Source organism: Salvelinus namaycush, chromosome 18 (genome assembly GCF_016432855.1).
Source record: "Salvelinus namaycush isolate Seneca chromosome 18, SaNama_1.0, whole genome shotgun sequence".
Taxonomy (NCBI): Eukaryota; Metazoa; Chordata; class Actinopteri; order Salmoniformes; family Salmonidae; genus Salvelinus; species Salvelinus namaycush.
The window spans coordinates 16,688,465-16,700,309 of record NC_052324.1 but is presented as its reverse complement, the minus strand read 5'-3'; positions in this window follow the sequence as shown (position 1 = coordinate 16,700,309).

Here is an 11,845-nt window from a genome sequence, read left to right as displayed (position 1 = left end):
TGCAGGTTGACGTTTATTGTTAATAATCTTGTCCTGAAGACAGAGCGGTTTCTGTCATAATTGGCCATATTGTAGAAAATTTATGAAAACAAAAATAAGCTTTTTGGTCTTAAGGTTAAGGTTAGGCATATGGTTAGTACTGTGATTATGTTTATAATCAGATTTTTATAACTTTGTGGATAGGCCAGCTGATGACCACTCTGCAGAGCTGCCTCCAGGACAAGATTCATCACAATAAATGCAAACCTGTGTATGTGGCAGTGTAATGGCGCCCTCTGTGGAGAAGACATGGTATCTCATCACAGACTCAGCTCACTGGTTAGTATTTTATTTATTTTAATTTAACCTTTATTTAACTAGGTGATTGTGATACAGCCTGGAATCTAACCAGGGTCTGTAGTGATGCCTCTAGCACTGAGATGCAGTGCCTTAGACCGCTGCGCCATTTGGGAGCCCCAGAGTACAGTAAGTAGCCAGCCTCCTTTCCCTACCTACAGTATTTATTACTTGCCAATGTCTTAAACATATGAACAGGCACACACACACCACACACACACACAAACACACACGCACGCACACAGTCATTTCGAGAAAAGGTATACCAGTGCAATGAATAACCGTACGAAATAGACAGTAGTAATAGGTAGGTGGTGGTGGCGGTGCATTAAATATGCTACACTAACAGTCTCTGACTGTCTGGCACTAAGAAACTCTGGCGTGAGAGGAATACACAATGCATGGTGGGAATAGAGCTGTGGCTCCTTGTTATGGTTTTTGCTGATTTGCCTACACACTGAAAGTGAATGCTTAGACAAAAGCATCAAAACCTTAACTTTTGTAACCATGCCTTAAACAAAGTCTCCAAAAGTACAAACACATTTTCTGCTTCGCAATTCTGCAACACACTTTGCACTTTGTTTGCACTTTGTTTGCATTTCTGTAACACACTTGCAAAACACTACACACTGTTTCTTATATTAGACACTTCATTCAAGAATGAAATCTCTTGCAATCATTGGGAAAACACTTTTATTCTAAATGCAAAACATACCTGAAATTGGCAACACCCACACACACATGAAAACATTTATACAGTAATATAACACCAATTAGTCTGAGCCTTAGCACTACAAATAGACCTCAGGTAAGCTCACCTCTTTTGTGATAACTTTGCAAACATGGAGGCAGTGAGAGCGAGAGGAAGAGGAAGAGGTAGAGGAAGAGAGAAGGAGTAGGATGAGGACGAGGACAAGAACAAAGAAGGGGACCAGGCAATAGACGGAGACATATTTCCGACGCCGTTAGGGCCACTTTGGTGGACCATGTCATAAATCATGGCCTGACGATGAGGGAGGCAGAGAGTCCAGCCCAACCGGAGTCGCTACACGGTAGAATCCATAATACAGGACATTTAGACTGGAGAACAGGTATGTGTTTCAACTTTCTACACTAGACTGTACCTATGTAATTGTTGCACATCATTCTGCATCACAGTACAATACAGTGTAGTCCTACAACATTAGGTCTATGCTCCTCAGTGAACCAAAAAAATAGGTATAGTGCTGTGAAGTACATGTACTACAGTTGTGATGTTACTCAGTACAGTATGACAGTACAGTATGTAAAAAAGAACATAACCAAAGACATAATATTCTTGCATTTTCTACAGAACTGCCAGGCGACCTCCTGAGGGTGGAAGGCAACGTCTGTTCACCCATGAACAGGAACTGGCCATTGTCAATCTAGTGTTGGCAAACAACACCATCCGCCTACATCAACAACGAGAGCAAATCATCGCAGATCACACAACATTCCATAATATCAACCGTGTCAGTATGTCGACACTCTGCCGTGTCTTGCATCAACACCAACTTACGATGAAGCAGCTGTACAGGGTTCCATTTGAGAGGAGCAGCGCTAGAATCAAAGACCTTCGCTATGACTATGTACAAGGGGTCTGTGGGGGCGCCTGCCTTGTCTGTAGCTTGTAGTTTTGACTGAATGTGTCTGACCCAACCCACCCCCCACCCCCATCCTGGTGTGAAAATGTAGACATTGTAGTCCTGTGTTTTGAGTTACACCATATTCACGGTACGGTGTATGCATTTTCTGTACCCGATTTTCTGTCCTGGACTTTGACGTAGTTGCACAGCCTCATGAGTTCATTTTCATTGATGAAGCTGGATTCAATCTAGCTAAAACCAGGCGTCAGGACCGAAATGTTATTGGACAATGAGCCGTTGTGAATGTCCCTGGGCAGCGCCGGGGAAATATCATCTTGTGTGCCGCAATTAGTCTGCAAGGAGTTCTCCATCACCATGCCACCCTGGGTCCCTACAATACTGCACACATAATCATATTTCGAGATGCACTACATAATGCATTTGTACAGGACGGACCAGAGCAGCACAGGTTTGTTGTCATCTGGGATAATGTTAGTTTCCACCGGGCTGCTCTGGTCAGGGACTGGTTCACCAACCACAATAACTTCACAGTTGTATACTTGCCCCCTTACTCCCCATTTCTCAATCCGATTGGGGAATTATTTTCAGCTTGGCGTTGGAAAGTGTATAACCGCCAACCACATGCTCACCTGCCTCTTCTGCAAGCAATGGAAGAGGCATGCGGAGACATTGAGGTGGTGTCAGACCAGGGTTGGATACGGGGCAAGGCGATATTTTCCCAATTGCCTAGCCAGGGATGACATTGCTTGTGATGTGGATGAGGTGATGTGGCCAGACCCTAACAGAACGCGGGATCCATAAACCATCTACCCCATCCCTTACAATACTATTTTTTGTTTACCACTGCACTGTAATTTTACTGTAATTATTTTTGTTTTTCTGTGAGTTTACAGTAACATATTGTATTTATTACTGTACTGTAATTCTAATTTTCGTAGTTTTTTTGTTGTCAACCTGCAATGGCAAAAAAATCATCTGTATATAAGCACAGCAGTGTTTTGTATAAAGTACATCAGTGTGTTGTTGCTGCTTTGAAAGAGTAATTCAAATGGTGTATCATTTTTGTTGCAAAAATGCCATTTAGAAAAAGGATTGTTAGGTTTTGATGCAGAGTTTCATTCTGACATAGAAGTGAGATGTTTATCTCTAAGTGTTGTGTCTTATTTGGCTGGTGTGTAGAGTTCTGACACAATGAGCCAAATTCCACAAGTGTGTAAGCAATCACAAAAAACTGTAATAGCAGTGGTGTAAAGTACTTAAGTAGTTTTTTGGGGTATCTGTACTTTGCTTACTATTTATGTTTGACAACTTTTACTTTCACTTCACTACATTCCTAAAGAAAAAAATGTACTTTTTACTCCATACATTTTCCTTGACACCCAAAAGTACTCGTTACATTTTGAATGCTTAGCAGGACAGGACAATTGTCAAATTCCCGCACTTATCAAGACATCTTCCCTACTGCCTCTGATCTGGCGGACTCACAAAACACACATAAATGATGTAATATATTTGTAAATGATGTTTGAGTGTTCCCCTGGCTATCCGTAAATAAATAAAAAAACAAGAACATGGTGCCGTCTGGGTTGCTTAATATAAGGAATTCGAAATGATTTATACTTTACTTTTGATACTTAAGTATATTTTAGCAATTACATTTACTTTTAAAACTCAAGTATATTTAAAACCAAATACTTTTAGACTTTTACTCAAGTAGTATTTTACTTGGTGACTTTTACTTTTACTCAAGTATGACATTTGGGTACTTTTTCCACCACTGGTTAACAGTAAATATTTTCTACTAGGTGAGAAGAGAACACTTATGTAACATCTGCCTTAGTCATACAGCAGGCCTGCTCTGGTCTGATGCTATGTCTGCCTGTCAGTGCTGTCTGTTCGCTACATTTCAGCCAATGCTGGTGATCTTCCAGACTCCAGTTATGTAAGAGTCACTTTTGATGAAGAGGCATTCACCTCCAGACTGCAGCAGTGTTCCTCTTTAAGAACTCTACCCTTACATAAACCATCACGTGTTATAGCCTGTAATGTCATTTCATTTTTGTACCAATGGAGGGCAATATTTAATCACTGGTATTTTCTCTAGGAGAGACTCAGTATGTTCTGCACACATTGGTCACCACTCTCCCAGACTAATCATCTTAGTCCTACAGCCTTCTTACAGTCTTCCAGCCGTATTGAGCTTTGCTTAGAGCTTTGCTTAGAGCTTTCATACAACTTTTGTCCTCCTGATGTCCCTGAAATTCAGCATGTCTTGAAAGAAGTCTGTGACACATTGTTATAAAGGTGAGTGGAATATAAGATTTAATTGATTGTGCTTTGTGGAGTGTCATTTTCCTTGGATTAAGAATTCCCCTCTGTACTCTAGCAACAGATAAATCCAGTCTGAAGGATCATTTATACAAGCTCAGTGAATTGTGATGAAACTCTCATTATTCTCCCTCCTTCGATATTAAGCTGTGATTGGCCTAAGGTATGTACAATACCTTGTTGCTAGGTAACATCAGCAAAAAGCCTCTGCAAAAGCCTCTACCCATCCTCATATTCTCTCTACGAAACCAGAACCAATTTCATATTGATGTGTTTTGGAGAGGAGTGTAATCCAAGATCTGCCGACAAATGTTAACAATTGTCCTAACCTAATTAGCTAACTTTATTATACTGTACATGTATACCATTGCATGCATTGATCTCTATTAAATGGCACAAAATTGCATACTTTTACAGAAAATGATGTGATGTGTTTAAATTGTAACAGTTTGTAACATTTTTTTGTGTTTCGTCAGGTTGAATGGTCTTTTAGAGAGACGTCATCAGGAGGCAGATTGTCAGGTTTTAGCTGCAGTTAGCTCAGATGGAAGTGGAGATACAGCAGTAAGGCTATTGATCATGTCCCTCTGGCAACACACTGCATTACGCAATGCTTTTGAGCCAAAAGCGGGTTCTATTTCTAAATCCTAACAATTAGTTGCACTTCAAAGGATCTCAAGAGATGTTTAGAGAACACTGATTGGTTCTGCAGGTCTATGTATACAATGCACGCACAAACATCAAATGGCATAGCATGGTATTCCTTAGGGGATAGTACTGTACAGTATTTTGGTTTTCAGCCTAGTCCAAAGACAAATGTACTGTTTTCATAGACATAGAGCATGACCTCAAGCTGTAATAGCAGAAGTCCGCTCCGAGAAATCAGTAATTGAGGATTCTTACTGGATTTGCTTTCTTGCAGGCCCAGATTTCTGTTCAGATTGAGAAGGCTGCTTGTCTGAATCACTGGGAGTCTGAAACAATTATATTCTCGGCTCATAAGACAAAGCATGCCTCCAATGTTTTGCTTTCATCTGAGCTGAGTAAACACTCAACAGAAACAAAGTCAACGTCATTGTTGTGGTTTGTTTGCTGGTCCATTTTTCCCACTCATGCGTGATGCAAGTTTATAGCCTACTTATTGCCTGCCATGCTCCACATCCAATTTGATTTGAAACGTTCATTTCAAACAATTCTACACTTTAAGATCTAAAATCAGTGAATGATTGCATACACTCATAACAGCAATAGTAGCCCGCAATATGAATGCCGAGTTGTGTTCTGGTGGTTGACAGGGCCAGAACAACCATTGATTGGTTACCTGAACTTGCCAAGCTGTTTCATATCTCTACTGCTGTGATGGAGTTTTGCTTACCAGGACAGGTCCTGCCATCTGTTCCCAAGCGGGGACCTCAGAGGCCCCAGTGCGATGTCTGTTGTGTGTGTGTGTGTGTGTGTGTGTGTGTGTGTGTGTGTGTGTGCGTGTGTATGTGCATGTGTGTGTGTGTGCTTCTGCTCACATGTGCGTGTATGTGTCCGTTTGGCTAAACTCAGCATTGATACAATGACAGAAAGGCCAATCAGCCTAACTGTGACATCGGGATCATTTTTTTTGTGATGGATTTGCTTCCTCACTGACTTCTCTAGAATGACTAATACAGCTCAAACGCATGTCTAAACAGCTTGGCATTGAAGTGTATTCATGTCTTTATCATTGGAGTTGATTTGGAGCAGATGTGGACAGGTGTAGCTTGAACTTTTTTTATTGCAAAGAAACAGTCTTATCAGTTACAGGACCACTGTGCCTTCCACCAAATTGGACATTTGATAGCAGTGCAGTGTGATAGGAGAGACTGCGATAGGTAACAGATCACTGTGTTTGGTGTCTGAGAAGCGCTGGGGTCTCTGTGGAGTGGTTGTTACTGAAATGCCTGGGTTATGCGGGAGAGTTTCAGCAGTGACTCAGGCTGCATGTATTACAGTGATTAGCGTAATCTATTGCAGTGTGGGGAGAAGGAGAGAGAGAGAGAGCGAGAGAGAGAGGGTGAGCAAGAGAGAGAGAAAAAATAGAGAGTGGGGAAGCGAGATTTTCCCTGCGTGTCTATGCAATTGTGTTTTCACTGATCTACTGCATTACTCTTCAATGCAGTTTCCCTCTCTCCTCCATTCCCTCCCTCTCTACTTCACTCTATCTCTCTGTGTGCTAATCTTCCCTCGCTCTCACTGCTCACATCTCCCTTTCCTGCCAAAGCTCTTCTCTCCCTTTCATTTGGCTCTACTCTCTACAGTGAAGATGACATCTCCAGTTTTGATGAATCAGCGAGTCCCTCGTACTGGCCGGTGGCTGCCCAGCAAGACCCCACATGATCGGGCTTTCTGGGTGAGGATGTGCCCCCTCTAAGGTGGTTCTTCAGCAAGGCACCGACAGCACCGGCCAGGTCTGAGTAAGTACTGCTCTGAAGGAATCTTTCACTAATAACAGGGTGGGATTGATTGCACTGACAGAGTAACAACAAGGAATGTGTGTAACAACAAGGCTGTGTGTGCAGAACCTCTAAACTGCCTCGACACACTGCAACTGATCAGCCTTTGTTTGCCTATCTCAGCATGCTGTTCAAATTGATTGATTTGTGGTTCTGCTATTGTCAGGGGAGTTTCAGTCAGATGTGATAGCGGTATAGCACAGGTGCCTGATACATCAGTGGGAGAGCAGAGTCTTCTATTGTCACGACTCTGAGATGCTGTGTTAGCATTAAATGGTTGTCTTTGTTTACCCATCCTCTTCAGGCAACGGCGTGCATTAGCATCTCCGCTCTCATAGCATCTCTGTCTCCTTTCAGCAGATCCCCATCAACTTCTTAGGGGAATCACAGCTCTCACATTCTGACTTCTCTCTCTGCTTTGATGTACTGTTTCAAAGGATTCTGAAAATATCAGTGTTTAAACTCACTTTTTTCCTGGTGGCTTTCTTTTGCCTAGAATTTGAGGAAGTGGGAAGTTCATGTTGGAAAAACAGAATCTAGGCACTGTGTGTTTATTGTCCTTGTTATATCGAAGCTTGGTAGAACAAAGAATCATCTCTATTGAGAACTTGATCGTGAATCACATGAACTGTTCGCTACAAATTGAGATAGTTGCCATTGATAAGGCACTTGGTGAGTTATTGTTAGGGAAATGTGTGCGTAGGAAGGCCTGTGTGGCCAAAAATAGATTCTGTAACAAGAAAAGAAGTGCTGAAATGTCTGAAATGATCAATCAAGTCTATGTTGAGAGAACATGTATTTCTATGGAAACAGTTGTTTCACCTCTGTCTCTACCTCTCCCCTCCCTCAGCTACCTCTCAGGGCAGGTGAAAAGGTAGCTCCTGTTTCTAAAACCTGGCCAACATTCAATTAGACTACAACACATACATATTAATGATAGTTAAGTAATACATGTTGATATTTAAGTCTTTAGTCTTGTTACAATATCCCTCACACCCCCGTTATTTTAAAGTAATCATCATTAAAAATGTATGATGATTACTATGAAATTTCTGCCTTTCCCCTTTGTCTGACACTGAGATGGCTCATGAAGGAATAATACTGTATATCTTACTCAGATACACTGGACGTGTAAAGATTGTCAATGTACTAAGTTCCAATCAAAGACAGAGAAGTGGTTTGTATAGGGTCTAACTAGAGACAGATATAGTTGGCTTTATTAGTGTTCCCAATGGGGCACAGAGGGCTACGTGGAGTGGACTGAGTAAGGGGCATTTCCCCACTCTTAGAAAAAAAAGGGTCTACAAAAAAAGGATTCTACAAAAGGGTTCTACAGAGAGTTCTACATGGAACCCAAAAAGGGTTCTACCTGGAACCAAAAAGGGTCCTCCTATGGGGAAAGCCAAAATAACTCTTCTGGAAACCTTTTTCTAAGAGTGTACATATTTAGGATAAAGTACATTACATGACCAACAGTATGACATCTGCTCGTCAAACATCTCATTCCAAAATCATGAGCATTAATACGGAGTTGGACCCCTCTTTGCTGCTAACAGAAACTACTCATCAGGGAAGGCGTTCCACTAGATGTTGGAACATTGCTGCAGGGACTTGTTTCCATTCAGTCACAAGAGCATTAGTGAAGTTGGGCACTGATGTTGGCCGATTAGGCCTGGCTCGCAGTCGGTGTTCCAATTCCTCCCAAAGGTGTTCGGTGAGGTTGAGTTCAGGGCTCTGTGTAGGCCAGTCAAGTTCTTCAACACCGACCTCAACAAACCATTTCTGTATGGACCTCCCTTTGTGCACGGGGGCATTGTCATGCTGAAATAGGAAAGGGCTTTCCCCAAACTGCTGCCACAAAGTTGGAAGCACTTAATCATCTAGAACGTCATTGTATGCTGTATCGTAAAAATGTCCCTTCGCTGGAACTAAAGGGCCTAGCCCGAACCATGAAAAACAGACCATTATTCCTCCTCTACCAAACTTTACAGTTGGCACTATGCATTCGGGCAGGTAGCGTTCCTCTGGCATCCACCATACCCAGATTCATCCATCGGACTGCCAGATGGTAAAGCATGATTCATCACTCAAGAGAACGCGTTTCCACTGTTCCAGAATCCAATGGCAGCGAGCTTTACACCACTCAAGCCAATGCTTGGCATTGCGCATGGTGATCTTAGGCTTGTGTGCGGTTGCTCGGCCATGGAAACCCATTTCATGAAGCTGCTGACGAACAGTTCTTGTGCTGACGCTGCTTCCAGAGGTAGTTTGGAACTCAGTAGTGAGTGTTGCAACCGAGGACAGATGATTTTTACACGCCATTGCGCTTCAGCACTCGCCGGTCCCGTTTTGTGAGCTTTTGTGGCCTATCGAATTCGTGGCTGAGCCGTTGTTGCTCCTAGACATTTCCACTTTACAATAACAGCACTTACAGCTTACCGGGGCAGTTTTAGCAGGGCAGAAATGTGATGAGCTGACTTGTTGGAAAGGTGGCATCCTATGACTGTGCCATGTTGAAAGTCACTGAGCTCTTCAGTACGGACCATTCTACTGCAAATGTTTGTCTATGGAAATTGCATGGCTGTGTGGTCGATTTTACACACCTGTCAGCAACGGGACTGGCTGAAATAACAGAATCCACTAATGCGTGTCCGCGTACTTTTGGCAATGTAGTGTATATTAGAATATTAGGACTATATTTAGGGAGTATCCATATGATTACATAAATGTAAGGCAAGAGGAATTGGCAAGAGAAGAATTTGTTCATTTGCACTTGTGTTCACCTGTAGACAGGAGGCGGCACAGAACAGTGTGAAATGTGACTCGGAGAAAGAGAAAGGGCTGAAGGCGGCGAGCAGATACGGTCAGGTGGTGTAGCTGCTCTCTAGCGCAAAATCCATGCATGTTAATGTGAGTCGTGATGAGAGGAGAGCTCTGCTGCTGTAGCTCTCCCGTACCCTCAAGTGTCATTTCTAAAAGGCCCCTTATCTCTTCTGTGACCCTCTTTGTGGGATTTCTCCATATCTAGTAGTTCCTTTGTAATGAGTCTGAGGTACGAATGATTGTACCCATGTGGCATCAGGTTCACTGAGTTGCTGTTGTCATGACCAGGGACTTAGCTATAGAAAACAATCCCTGTCCATTTTAGGGTTTAGGGATTGGACCTGATAGGTCTATAGGGGAACTAGAACTGGGAGATTGACAGAATCTGTGCTTCTGCCAAAATACAGGAACACCAACATAATGTGTCGTAATAGGGCGTTGGGCCACCACGGGCCTCCAGAACAGCTTCAGTGCGCCTTGGCATAAATCTGGAACTCTATTGGAGGGATGTGACACCATTTTTCCATTAGAAATTCCATAATTTGGTGTTTTGTTGATGGTGATGGGAACACTGTCTCAGGCGTCGCTCCTGAATCTCTCGTAAGTGTTCAATTGGGTTGAGATCTGGTGACTGAGACACGCACACACACACACACACACACACACACACACACACACACACACACACACACACACACACACACACACACACACACACACACACACACACACACACACACACACACACACACACACACACACACACACACACACACTTTAAACCTCCTATGCTCCTTTGACACCTCTCTTTCAAAGTCACTGAGACCTTTTCTTCTAGCCATTGTAGCCAAAATAATAGGCAACTGGACATATTTATACATGACCCTAAGCATGAAGGGATGTTAATTGCTTAATTAACTCAGGAACCACACCTGTGTGGAAGCACCTGTTTCTAATATACTTTGTATCCATCATTTATTTAGGCAGTTACCTGTACATTTGCAACAGGTTAGTGATTCACTGCCACCTACAGCCCATATGTTACAGCAGTCCCAGTAGCCGCTGGTCATCCTGCAGTCTGAATGTAGAGCAACACCATGACTTCTCTCTCCTCCTCTGCAACAGGACTGACTCATGCCACACATTATTCAACCCACAGAAAACATCTCAGAGAGTTGATCTAGCTGCAGATATCAAATTCTCCACTATGTGTTTTCCCTTTGCTGTTAATAAGCTCTTATCGCCCTAACTAAATGAAGAGAGAGCATCTGGTTATCTGACTGGCTATGCACCAACTTTATTGTAATAGAGTCAAGCTGAGGTTGAGGCCCTGTCAGCTCAACAACTGCTCAACAAAATGATGGGTAACCATGTGGGAACTAATGCGTTTCTCTTTCACTATCTGACCATAGAGTATGTGAGAAAGCTGCTTCAGTGCTAGCAATCATCCAAAACATGTAAAACCCTTGTAAAATAGTTTGCATTTATTTGATCAAATAGACTTTAAAGGGTAGACATATAAAAAAATAACAGTTATATAAGTTTACTAGACCTACTCTATGTTTCTACCACACCTGAACAAAACTTCAAGCTATAGCAGAGCTTTAAAACATCCTTACCTATGCAGTAGAGGGAATCTTAGTCTGGTCCTGGACTGAATGGCTGTCATTTTGTTTCCTCTCTTGGAACGCTAAAAAAGAAAGGTAAAGAAAATGTAAATAAAACCTTCTGAATGCAACGCAACAATATAGTGAGGAATGAAACATATTTATCTCATGTATTTATCTCATCATAGCCACATCAATGACACCAGCCCCTAACTGGAACATTGTTGATCCTGAGTTTGGTCATTGAGAAGCAAAGGAAGCTCCTTCTTGCTTTCTGCTCATTCCCACTCTTTGTCTCAGCCTGGTCTGCTGGGTTTGTTGCAGTAGAAGCTGGTCTTGATGCCTCCTTGCATCCCTGCACCAGCTGCTGGGTCAATGATTTTACCAGGATTCTGTCAAATTCAGATTCCTGGGAGGCCATAATGGCTTGGAGGGCGTTATAAGAGCCAAACGCCTCCAGGATGTTTTTATGTACACCCCTGAACACAGTGTGGATGTGCAGGTCCTGAGGGTACGGCTGTGTCCTTGAGAATCCAGATGCAGCACAGAACTCAGACAGAACTTGTCTGATGAGCTGCTGAAATATTGCTGTCATATCTACTGCCTGTTGGGAAGGTCCATCTAGGGCTGAGGGACCGAT